This window comes from Bubalus kerabau, chromosome 5, assembly GCF_029407905.1.
Source record: "Bubalus kerabau isolate K-KA32 ecotype Philippines breed swamp buffalo chromosome 5, PCC_UOA_SB_1v2, whole genome shotgun sequence".
In the NCBI taxonomy this organism is placed as follows: domain Eukaryota; kingdom Metazoa; phylum Chordata; class Mammalia; order Artiodactyla; family Bovidae; genus Bubalus; species Bubalus kerabau.
The window spans coordinates 84,414,247-84,424,604 of record NC_073628.1 but is presented as its reverse complement, the minus strand read 5'-3'; the positions used below and the strand labels follow the sequence as shown (position 1 = coordinate 84,424,604).

Below are 10,358 nucleotides of genomic sequence, written 5' to 3'. Positions count from 1 at the left end.
CTCTCCAGACTGCCACGTTCCACTGGCCATCTACCCTGTGTATCTGTCTTCTTTTGTCTGATTTTGCAGGTGAAGAAACTAAGGCTTGGAGAAGTTAAATGACTCTTCTGGGACACGTGTAACTGAGCAGGACACTTTGGGGCCTTCCCAAGACAGGACTTCCCTCATATTTTCTGCTTTAGGTCCTCTCTGAAATACCTAGATAACAGGATTTGATGCACGTTTCCTGAGTTGTTTTGCAGATGTGAAACCCCCCGCCCTCAACAAATGGAAGACTTACTTGATGACTATGAGCACACAGCCCCAGGCCTCCTGGAGTCCAAGGACTGACACCGTTAACCACTGTGACACCATCCTGCTGCCTCACCATCCGTCAATCAGAGAATCATGCCTACGCTGATCACATGCCCTGTGACCCGCACCGCCTCCCTCCTGCCCTTTAAAAATGCTTTGCTGAAATCCTTCAGGGAACTCAAGGCTTTTCAGAGCATAACCCACCTCTCCTCCTTGCATGCCTTGCAATAATCCTTTCTCTGCTCCAAACTCCAAACTCAGTTTGTCTGGCCTCACATTGTGTGTTGGGCAAACAAACTTGCGTGAGCCAATAAGTAAGAAGCCAGGAGTTGAACTCAAAGGTGTCTAACCACACAAGTCTCCCATTACGACCATCCTGCCTCTCTTGATGTGAGCAACATCTTAACTGGACAAATTCTGAGGCTCCAAAGAAGCCTCAGGAAGAAGCTGTCACTGTGTCCACACGAGCAACCGTGCTGACAATACAAGGATAGACGTAGGACACATGTGCCTGAGAAATGAAGCATTTCCTGCCGTATCAGTAAACAAAGAACGTCACAGCCCTCAGCGATCGCAGCCACTACAGATGGTGAGCTGGTGAGCCCTGAGGAAGCTCAGGATGTGAAAACACAGGATACTGGCCCCAGATAGCTGAGGTGCATATCAAAGGAATGATTTCACTGAGCCCAGACTCTTGCATCTTCCAATACTTAGAAAAGCACTAAATTACTTAACTTGGGATAGCTGGTTTTCTTTAATTAACAATAATCGTTTGATGTTCCAACTACCTGGCTTTGGTTGCAAAACTTCTATATTACCTGGCTCCTCCCCTTGCCTCCTCAGAGCCGTTCTCACAGGGCTACCTGAGATGCTGTCTCTCCGGCTTGAAGTTCTAAAACCTCCCTCCAAATAAAGCGTAACTCGCAACCTTTAGGTTGCACGTATTTTTTCAGCCTCATGCACATCTGCCTTTGCTTGTGTGAGGCTCTGGTCCCCTCATTCACAGCCCCCGCCTTGTTCCAGGACAATGGGAAGGCTGTAAATCCCTAGGAAAATTCGTCTTTCAAAGACCAAATAAGGGGCTGGACCTTCAAAACAGCAATAAACCCCAAAAGGTTTTGTAAATATCAGCAGTGTAATCCTGGGCGGGGAGGGGTTCCAGGGCCACAAAGAAAGCCCGTAGGACTCCCAAAGGAAAAGAAGGGCTGAACCCGGCTGTCCACCTCTGTTTATTGGAAACGTTGTTCCTCCAACCCAAACTGCATCTCCATAATAGGGAAGAGGAGAGTGGCCCTTTCAGGGAGTTTTGACTCTTAGAGCCGGAAAGGAGTGAGAAATTCTTCTTTGGTCTGCAGAATGTCAGCCTCAGACTTTCAATTTCCCTCTCCTCTCCTCCACCCCACCCCCCCAGCCCTGGGGCTTTTGGCCTTTTGCTCACACAAAAATTTATTTCACATCTTGACACTGTTGAGATAATCCATAGCACCTTCTTAGGGATGAGATGAACGGAAAGCTGCAGGAAATGTAATCAGAATTTCCACTGGCTGGACAGCTGAGCTTCTGGGCAATAAGATGGAGACATCTAAACTCCATCATGGGATCGCAAGGAGTCCGAGGGGCTCTGCCGTCCACGGGGGTCCTCAGAGACGCTGGAGTCCTTATTACAGCTGGGTGTGAGGAGGCTGTCCCGGCTATTGAGCTTGGGGAAGGAGCCTGCTCTGTGGTGTCTCTGCCAGAGGCAGGGAGGCAGGAGCTGGCTCTGTGCCCTGAGCAGCTTCGGATTATGAAGATGGCCTGCACGGGGTCTCACTGCACTTGCCAGTCTTTTTTTCCCCCTAAGCTTCCTGGTGTTGTTATAAGTACCTAGGAAGGAGATCTTGTTTTCAAGAAACTGAGAGACTCTTGACCCCACTGGTTCTGACTTTTGCAGGCACTGTGGCATGGATGGATGCCACTGATGAAGACCAGAGTTTCTCAGGCCAGCTCGCCCCTGAGCTGTCAGCGCTTGTTAGGCCCCTCACGGGCACCTAGACACAGGCTGGGTCAGCCTCCTCCTCACCTAATTTGTTAATAGACTCCCTGCCTCCGGGAATCTGATGGATGGCGTGAGTGCGTGTGTGCGTGTGTGTGTGCGTGTGTGTGTGTGTGAGATAAAGTGTGCATGTATTAATGTGGATGGGAGTGTACAGCAGGAGGCCTCCTGGGTTCACAGTTAACTTGGCAAGTTCACCACAGGCCAGGTTCAGTCATTCAGGCTGAGGGATCTAATGTCACTCACAATGAGAGTGCCCATTTTGTCAAGGGCCAATTAACCCTAACCTGGCTCACGAGGACTGATGTATAGACCCAAGTGCCTTGATTCAAAGTGAGAAATACAGTCACGGCAAGAACCAATCAGAGCATTCCCAGTTGACGAGTGAGTGATGTGGGAAGTGAAAATGTCACTTGGACTTTGCTTGGTAAACATGGCTGAGGACCAAGGGGAACTGATTACATCCATTAAATTAAATGGTGTATTTTCCGCTTACTCTTGTTCCCCACACCACAGTCACACCAAACAACTTGCATTTCCATAGATGTGCCGTGTTCCCTATTGTGTATACATCCAATATGTTTTCCCCTTCAAACAATGCTCAAAATGTTACCCCAGGCGTCAGCCACACACACCCCATGGGCTTTGGGAAGACTAACTCTATCCTAAGCTCCCAATCCAGATTGAACATGATTGGCCTCCCAAAACCCATTAAAAATTCCATGCCCTAAATAAAGCATCAGTCAGGGCAGAAAAATGACTTCTTCTGACCCATTCAGGGTGTATCTCAGGAACCTTGCAGGAAAGACAGGGGCAGAGTGTTCTCATTTCTTCTGGCCTCTGCAGTGTGTATGTTCCTGAAACATATCCACAAGCAGCAAACTTGCTTCCAAAAGGAAGGCAAATTGATGATTACGCTGGCACACAGAGAAAGGGAGAGCTGAGAAAATCGTGGAAAACACTTTCAGAGTCCTGATCAAGCCATACCTGGAGCTCACATCCTCCAAACAAATAATTCTTAAATTTGTGGGGCAAGTGGATAGCACTACCCTTTGGGGCATTTTGGAAACGTAATAAGATCCTTTCAGTTGTCTTAATGCTTGAGGATTTTAGGTGTCACTGGCATTTAGTTTATAGGTGCCAGTAATACCAGATATCTGCGATGTGTAGACTATTCCACACAGCAGAGAACAGTCTATAGTTCTGTAAGACTTGTGGATGTCTTATCTGACTTCAGTGTTGGTAAAAATCCTGTTCTTTGAGTTGCTCCCAAAGCAGATCTTGAAGTGTAAGTTTATGTGTGGTTTATTTAGGAGGTGATTAAGCAGATAGAATGTGATGATTAATTTTATGTGTCAAATTGGCCATGAAGTGTCCAGATAGTTGGTTAAAAATTATTCTAAGTATGTCTGTGAGGGTGTTTCTGGATGAGATTAACACTTGAATTAATTGACCAAGTAAGGCAGACTGCCTTCCCTAATGTGGGTGGGCCTCATCTAATCTGTTGATGGCTTGAAGGGAAGGCTGAGTTGTCTGAGTGAAGCTCTCTCCTTGCCTGTCTTTGAGCTGGGACGTTGGTCTTCCATTCCTTTTGGCATTGAATTCTAGCTGGAAAACACCTCCTGGCTCTAAGGCTTCAGACTTGGATGAAACTATATCATTGACTTTCCTGGGTCTCCAGCTTCCTGACTGCAGACCTTGGAACTTCTCAGCTGCCATATATTCCTTTTAATAGTATCTCTCTCTCTCTCATCTCTCTTTCTTTATCTCTGTCTCTATGTACCTATTTAACATATGTTCTATTATATAATAATATTATATAATATAAATAATATATATTCTAGTATATATTATATAATCACATTTTATATATATATATATATATATATATATATAGTCTTCCATTGATTCTGTTTCTCTACAGCAGTGGTCCCTGACCTTTTCGGCACCAGGGACTGGTTTTGTGGAAGACAAACTTTTCCACAGATGGGGGTTTGGGGGTTAGTTTTGGGATAAGCACATTACATTTATTGTGTATTTTATTCCCTTTATTATTACATCAGCTCAACCTCAGATCATCAGGCATTAGATCCCAGATGTTGGGGACCCCTGCTCTAGAAAGCCCTAACTAACACAGAGAGTGAAGCAAGGAAAGAGGAAAAACCAATAGTAAGCAGGGCTCAGTCCCAGGTGAAGAATGAGAGCTATCTCTTATGTTTCCTTGTTGGCCAGAAGTATCCCAGAGGCTACGGTCACCTCCACTTCCTAGTCCTGCAGGTGCTGGTAAGTGCACCCCACAGATAGCCAGGGTGGGAGAAGCCTGGGGCAGGAAGCCAACATGCTTGGGGTGCACTTGAGGCCAGCCTCTCTCTCCTGGGAGTGAAGTCTGCATGAGCCTGCACACTGCAGCAAGAGCTGGAGTCAGTGTCTGGCAGGCAGAATGCTAACCCCCAGGTACAGTCACGTCCTAATCCCCAGAGCCTGTGAATGTTACCTCACAGCAAAAGGGAGTTTGCAGATGTGATTAAGAATCTCAAGGTGGAAAGATTACCCTGGATTATCTAGTTGGGAGTGTAATCACATCACTGATTATAAGATGGACACAGGAGAAGTCAGAGGAAAAGGCCATGTGATGATGAAACAGAGGTTGGAGTGATATGCTCTGAAGGTGGAGGAAGGGGCTGAAGCAGGTGGCCAGGAGAAACTGAAAAAGGTAAACATGTGGATTTTCCTTTCAGAGCTTAGAAGGAACCAGCCTGGGTAACATCTTGGCTTTATCACAGAAACTGGCTTGAGACTTCTGGCTTCTAGACTTGTAAGGAAATAAATTTGTGTTGTTTTAAAACACTAAGTTTGTAGCTTGTTACAGCAGCTATCCAAAACTAATACACAAAGTTGTGTCAGAGGGGACACGAGGCAGCCGAAACATCTGGCTATAATTAACTGGGCCTAGAACCTAAGTCTGTTTTATGTACAAACCCAGAGTGATTTTTTTTTCACAATTTTATCTTTTTATGATTTTTAATTATTTATTTATTTGGTTGTGTCAGGCAGCATGTGGGATCTAGTTCCCTCACCAGGGACTGAACCCATGCCTCCTGCATTGGGAACACGGAGTCTTAACCACTGAACCACCAGGGAAGTATCCCTTTTCACAGTTTTAAAATATATCAGATTTTCCAGGGCAGACTGGGGGTTTGCTAGTCAGAACTTCACCGAGAGTTGTTCCTCACTTTAGGCAAAGCTACCTGTGATGTGTGACTCACCAAATCAACCAGACCAGTGTCAGCCTGTGTTCATCACAATCACATTTATGGAGATTCTCAGTTCAGATGCCAATATCGCACTATGTCTTCTAGAGTAGTTGTGCCCCAAAGTTCATATATTGAAATGCATATTATTTTGTTATAAATATGTTCCTTTTTTCTTCCTCAATGTGACCTCCATGACCTAGTTAGGGCCTGATGGTTTTTTTTTAAAAAAACAGATGTATGCACATAGATTATATTATGCATTAATTCCCTTCCAAGAAATATAAACTATTTGTTGGGGGAAAAAGGGGGCTTTGCAGGACTTCCCTGGTGGTCCAGTGGCTAAGACGCCAAGCTCCCAACTCTGGGGGTCTGGATGAGATCCCTGGTCTAGATCCCACATGTCACACTTAAAAGATTCTGCAAGCCACCACAAAGATGGAAGGTCCCTTGCACCACATCTAAGACCTGGTACAGCCAAATAAATAAATATTAAAAAGAAAGAAAGAAAAGGGGGCTTCAGATTACATAATGACAAGCTGATAATGACAACTCTCAAATTCTGCTGCTGTTGTTATGTACCTCCACTATCTAAGAAATCTGTGTCCTATGGCACCCACTCCCTCACCTGCAGGAAGCATATTACTTCAATACAGCATTCTTTTCCACTGAGAGTGATTCTGGCTAAAAATTCTGCTCCACTGAGTGCACTAAGCAGTGCTTTGGCTGAAGTCAGTGGCTGTCCTTTCATCCAGACCCGGAATGCGCCTTGACCTGAAACGTCTTTTCCCTTCCTGAAGGCCACTGCTGGCCTTAGACACCCCCTTCTCAAGAGGACCCCACCCTGAACCCCACCCTCGCCTGGGCAGGACAGGAGTCTGCCCTTGGCTTTCCCACCGCTGCTGTCCTCTCCTCGGTCATCACACCTATCCCCCAGGTTGCAAAAGTTGAAAGTTGAAAATTTAGTCACTCAGTCATGTCCAACTCTGCAACCCCATGGACTGTAGCCTACCAGGCTCCTCTGTCCATGGGATTTTCCAGGCAAGAGTACTGGGGTGGGTTGTCATTTCCTTCTCCACCAGCTTGCAAAGTGCCGGATTATTTCTCTCTCCCCATCTAAATTCAAGCTCCTTGAGAACAGGAGCTATGATACATCCCTTGTGCTTATCAGAGTGCCTGGCAGGCAGCAGGTGCTCAATAAATCTCTTTCAAAATCAGACATACGAATTGACACCACCTGCGCTTGCCTTCCGATTTTCTATTTCATACTCTTCTGAAACTTACCAATTTCCTTCTAACTGACGATTTTTAATGTAGAGGTGCTAATAGATTCAGTCAGTTTGCAGTAAAGCTGGGGGCCTGTGAGGAACGCATGTCATTTTGGTCACCCACCTGCCAAACAGCCCTCGGTTGGGAGAATTCCGGCCCTGGTGGGAGGGGAGGGCAGGCATGAGGCCAAGATGGGATCAGGTAGGTGCTCTTATGCAGCATTTAGACTCTTGATGGAGATGGAAGGACACTAAGACAGAGTCAGTCTGAACCATCAGCACAGCTGTGGTGGACCCTACAGCCCAGAGCAGGGGTGGGGGGCTCAGAGCAGGGATGGTAGGGGTCCCAGAGCAGTGTAGGGGGGCGATTCCAGAGCTGCAGCATCTGGTGGGATGCTGGTGAGTGTCTGGGGTTTAGAGGAATAACAAATGTACATGGTGATGAGGGGGCTTCCCTGGTGGCTCAGTGGTAAAGAATCCTCCTGCAGTGCAAGAGATGCAGGAGATGTGGGTTCAATCCCTGGGTCAGGAAAATCCCCTGGAGAAGGAAATGGCAACCCACTCCAGTATTCTTGTTTGGGAAATTCCATGGTCAGAGGAGCCTGGTGAGCTACAGTCCATGGGGTTGCAAGAGTCAAACACAGCTGAACAACTGAGCAAGTGCATGATGGTGATGAGGGCAGTGGTGGTCTAAACAGACGGCTCCTGGGAGATCTTGACTAAGCCCTGTCTTGTTTGGACCTGTCTGAGCCTGGTTCTCCAGCTCCCTGTCAATTTTGTGAGTTCCCAGAGACCCCCTATTCTCACCCTTGTCCCAGATTCCTGCTCCTTTCTTCACAGCCTCTTTCTTCCTATGTCTCCCACCAAATCTTCAACCTCACCCTCCAGCCTGCCCTACCCCTGAATGGAATCCATCTAGTTCCCCTGGTGCTTCCCCATCCTGCCCCTAACACACCTCAGATCTTGGCCCCCATCCCTCCAAGCTCTGTGGCTACACAGGGATGCCGCCCTCACTCTCGAGGAGAGGAACAAGGCCAGAGGTCCGGCCCTAGGTGAGCGAGGACGTGGTTCTCTGCTTGGAATTTCCCTGTTGGAATTCCCACATGTGAGAGGTGGAGCCAAAGTCTACAAAAGCTCCTCGATGGAAACTCATGTTCACTTTTTCATATGTTCGTATGGTTCATTCTCATTGTCTGACACCATATTTAAGACAAACTATTTTCTTAGTTCAGAAGGTGCCCGACCAGCCCTCCTCGTTAATGAAACTGCGTCACAAGGAGGAGGAACTTCGGTTTCTTCTTGCTCCACCCAGAGGCCTACCTGAGTCCATTCATCTCTAATGATGCCTCACTTTGTTACCCTGGGAAAGGCTCCAAGTTCAATGAAATTTTTTTGATGGAGGGGTGTGGAGGGATTAGTCAAATCCTCCTGTCACAATAAGAAGAATGAAGACTGTGAAAGTGTCCTGAGCAGGTATTCTGCTTGGCACAGCCCTCAACACGTGGCAGAGAGCATGTCACTCAGCGTGACAGCAATTCCATGCTTGTGGCAGGCACAAGCACTCGCTCTGTGTCAGTGAGGAAATGCAAGTGCAGAGGGGCTCTGGCAGACACGGAGGACCCCTTCCAGCGTCCTTGGGTAGGCTCTTGCCTAACTCTCAGAAATGAATCGTCTGAGAGACACACATGCCGACAAAGCAAAAGACCTTATTGGGAAGGGGCGCCCGGGCAGAGAGTAGCAGGGTAAGGGAACCCAGGAGCACTGCTCTGCCACATGCCTCGCAGTCTCGGGTTATATGGTGATGGGGTTAGTTTCTGGGTTGTCTCTGGCCGATCATCTTGCTTGGCACGTATTTGGTCTGACTCAGGTCCCTCCTGGTGGCAGGCGCATCTCTTAGCCAAGATGGACTCCAGTGCAAAGGATTCTGGGAGGTTGGTAGGATGTCCTTTTGGCCCATCTCAGATTCTCCTGGTTAGCTTTTGTTGGCAGCGCCGCGTTCTTTATTGGGACATCCTATTGTGAGACAACTCAGGCAAACAGTTCTCATGCCTGACCAAGGCAGGCAATTTTGATCAACCCTTTGCTAACAGGGCTTTCCTAAGGTCACACAGCTGGTGACAGGCAATCTTAGATACTAAGCCTTGAAGGACAGAAGGAAAAAGTAGAATGAAGAAAGAATGAGGGAAATGTTATAGAGTGGCAGAACAACACTTCCTGGAAATCCTGATCTTCTAGAATAATCTTGGGCAAATAACTCACACAAAGGGCTGTGTACCAACCTTTTGGTACTAAAGGCAAATTTTATTAAAAAAAAATATGCTGGAGGGTCTTCCCTGGTAGTCCAGGGGTTAAGAATTCACCTTGCAATGCAGGGGATGCAGGTTCGATCCCTGGTCAGGGAACTAATATCCTACAGGCTGTAGAACAATGAAGCCTATGAGCCACAATAAAAGACCCCGAATGACACAACAAAATCTCGTGTGCTGCAGCTAAGATCTGGCACAGCCAAATACATAAATAAATAAATCTAAAAAAAAAAGCTAGAGTTTTAAATACATTGACTGAGTGATTGAAGAGAACTCTTTTCTCTTTCCCAAAAGAATAAAGAAAATTCCTCTTATGAAAGCAAACAAGGATGACAATTTAACATAAATACATTATTCTGGAGAAATTCACATGCAACATTCCATTGTCCTCTTTCTGCTTTATTGACCAAAGCCTTTGACTGTCAAAGCCTTTGACTGTGTGGATTACAACAAACTATGGAAAATTCTTCAAGAGATGGGAATACCAGACCACCTCACCTGCCTCCTGTGAAATCTGTATGTAGGTCAAGGAGCAACAGTTAGAACTGGACATGGAACGACAGACTGGTTCCAAATCAGGAAAGGAGTATGTCAAGGCTGTATATTGTCATCCTGCTTATTTAACTTATATGCAGAATACATCATGAGAAACGCTGGGCTGGATGAAGCACAGGTTGGAATAAAGATTGCTGGGAGAAATATCAATAATCTTAGATATGCAGATGATACCACCCTTATGGCAGAAAGTGAAGAAGAACTAAAAAGCCTCCTGATGAAAGTGAAAGAGAGTGAAAAAATTGGCTTAAAATTCAACATTCAGAAACTAAGATCATGGCATTTAATCTCATCACTTCATGGCGAACAGATGGGGAAACAATGGAAACAGTGAGAGACTTTATTATTTTGGGCTCCAAAATCACTGCAGATGGTGACTGCAGCCATGAAATTAAAAGATGCTTGCTCCTTGGAAGAAAAAAGTATCACCAACCTAGACAGCATACTAAAAAGCAGAGACATTACTTTTCTGACAAAGGTCCGTCTAGTCAAAGCTATGGTTTTTCCAGTAGTCATGTATGGATGTGAGAGTTGGACTATAAAGACAGCTGAGTGCCAAAGAATTGATGCTTTTGAACTGCGATATTGGAGAAAACTCTTGAGAGTCCCTTGGACTGCAAGGAGATCCAACCAGTCTATCCTAAAGGAAATC

The 10,358-nt window shown here is 46.2% G+C and overlaps 1 long non-coding RNA gene across 1 annotated transcript in view; it reads left to right on the top strand.

The window, feature by feature from the left end:
* The first annotated feature begins 4,945 nt into the window (after nt 1-4,945).
* The window catches only part of LOC129652928 (uncharacterized), a 30,280-nt gene continuing 24,867 nt past the window's right edge, over nt 4,946-10,358 (top strand). Inside the window, exon 1 of the long non-coding RNA XR_008714853.1 lies at nt 4,946-5,039. This is a non-coding gene — a long non-coding RNA (uncharacterized LOC129652928). The remainder of the gene's footprint in view (nt 5,040-10,358) is intronic.